The sequence below is a fragment of the Cebus imitator genome, unplaced genomic scaffold (genome assembly GCF_001604975.1).
Source record: "Cebus imitator isolate Cc_AM_T3 unplaced genomic scaffold, Cebus_imitator-1.0 Scaffold35, whole genome shotgun sequence".
Taxonomy (NCBI): Eukaryota; Metazoa; Chordata; class Mammalia; order Primates; family Cebidae; genus Cebus; species Cebus imitator.
In genome coordinates, this window is record NW_016107350.1 from 6617254 (window position 1) to 6619938 (window position 2685).

Below are 2685 nucleotides of genomic sequence, written 5' to 3' on the forward strand. Positions count from 1 at the left end.
AAGACACCAATACAATACCCTGATGACGAAACAGAAAACATTCCCTTGCCCCCTCGCAGGATGTGTGACAGAAGTGTCTGGCTTCTTCAGTGCCCCTACTGCTCAAACCTCTAGGGGAGCATGCAGATGGGTGGGTTGTGGGGCTCGGACCCCACAGCAGTATCTAGGGGTGAATGTTTACAGCTGAAGCCCCAATGGGTGTGAGTTACAGGGTGGTCTTTTAGTTTTGCCATCTGCAGGCAACTGGTGTTAGCTGAGTTTGACCCCTTGCCCGACGGCGCGAACAGAGGACTTTCTGTATCCCAGGGTTCTTGCCTTGGTGTACCAGAAGAATCAGATCACACGTGGGCTTGGAGAAAGAGTGCAAGGTTTTATTGAGCAGAAGTAGCTCTCAGCAGATGGAGGAGTCAGAAGGGAGATGGAGTGGAATGGTGATTTTTCCCTGGAATCAGGCCACTTAGCAGCCTGGCTTTCCTCCAGCCGCCCAGCCAAACTCCACATCTGTCCACCGGTCAGTGGCCTGTCAGCCTCCGCTGGTGCCTGTCCGTGTGCTCTTCTTGACATCTCCTGGATGTCCAGCAGCTTCTGTGAGTGCCACTAAGGTCTCTGGGTTTCTGTCGACACAGGATGGGGGCATGGCGAGCCAGGGCAGTGTTAGGAAATGCAACATTTGGGCGCAAAGGCAAGAGTGCCTGCCCTCACCTAGGTCTGTGGGCAAAGGCCCAGGGGCAGAGCCCTCGCCAGACACCCGCCCTTCTCCTCCCAGCACCTCCCTGCCCCGTCCTGTGTCAATGACATCTGCATTTGTAGCTAGGGTAACCACGATATTCTTCATATGGCTGCAAGCATCTGCCTAATACATTGACATGGTTTGGATCTGTGTCTCGGCTCAAACCTCATGTTGAATTGTATTCCCAGTGTTGGGGGTAGGGCCTCGTGGGAGGTGATTGGATCATGGGGGCAGATTTCCCATGAATGGTTTAAACCATCCCTTTGGTGTCTGTGAGACAGTGAGTGAATTCTCAAGAGAGAGACCTGGTTGTTTAAAAGTGTGTGGCATCAGGCAGGCATGGTGGCTCATGCCTGTAATTCCAGCACTTTGGGAGGCTGAGGTGGGCAGATCACGAGGTCAGGAGTTCGAGTCCTGCCTACCCAACATGGAGAAACCCCGTATCTACTAAAAATACTTTAAAAATTAGCTTGGCTTGGTGGTTGGCGCCTGTAATCCCAACTACTCCGGAGGCTGAGGCAGGAGAATCACTTGAATTCGGGAGGCAGAGGTTGCGGTGAGCCAGGATCCTGCCACTGCACTCCAGCCAGGATGACAGAGCAAGACTCCATCTCAAAAAAAAAAAAAAAAATTGTGACACCTCGCCCCCTCTCTCTTTCTTGCTCCTGCTTCAGTCACGAGGTGCCTGCTGCCATCTCACCTTCCACAATGAGTCAAATCTCCCTGAGGCCTCCGCAGAAGCAGATGCTTCCTGTACAGCCTGCAGAACCCTGCACCAATTAAACCTCCTTTCATATAAATTACATGGTCTCAGGTATTTCTTCATAGCCATGCGAAAACAGCCTAATACACACATTATGTCTTCAAGTGAGGGTGAAGACAAGCTGAACATTTACTTCTTGAAATATCCACTATATGACAGTCAGATGTTTAAAGCAGGTATGCGTATAGCTTATATTATTAAAAATTATTATTTTAGAATAAGAAAAGGAAGGGTTATAAAATATTATGTTGAACCATATGAAATTGCTGATATTTTATAATTTTTAGGCAACAAAATTGTCAAATGAGAGCTTTGGGTCCAACAAGTTTGCTTTGCCCTGGGCAATTGATCCTTCTTCCAAGGAAAGCTGGGGAGTCTTTCAGTGTCTTCTTAGTTCCCCTGTGTAGCTGTCTTTCTCCCACTTCATCAGAGCATCTCCCCTTTAATCCCCACTCCCCCAAGTCCCTCTTCCCCTTGCCTCACTAGTGTAATTCAGAGTAAAGCCACATCCAGGACCATCAGACATTTTGCACATCCAGGCATGACCACTCCATGGTATATTATGCTAAGAGAGTCTCTGTAACCTTCTCTGCTTTGAGTTAAGTTACATAAGTCCCCTTTCGGTTACTCAGTCTTTGTGAGTGCCAGGTCCCTGAAAGGAAGCTACAGGAGCAGGTAAAAATTCTTTCCATATTTATTTGTGTGGAATTTTCACTTTTCAACTGTGTACCAGATGTAAGGAAGTGTTCTTGCTCTCGGGCCATCTGTCATTGCAGAGGTAGGATAGATTCACATAATGATAGAGTAGGAAAAGAAATAAGTAAAGTGACCCAGGTTTAAATCCTGTCACCTGCTGTTATTGATTGTGTTCTTGACCTACAGAATTCTTGTCTATAAAACTGAACTTGGGGCCATGCCTAGTCATAAAAGTTCATTGTAAAAATCAAACAAAAGAAAGTCTGTGAAGTATTTTCAAATGCCAAGACACAACCATGTGATCAGGGAAAGGTACATAGAGAACAGAGTTGAAATAGCATGATGTTAGAAAACCCAGAAAGCAGCTGGACACAGTGGTTCACACCTATCATCCCATCACTTTGGGAGGCCAATACAGTTGGATCGCTGGAGTCCAGGAATTTGAGACCAGCCTGGGCAAAAAAGCAAGACCTTGCCTTTACAAAAAAAAAAAAAA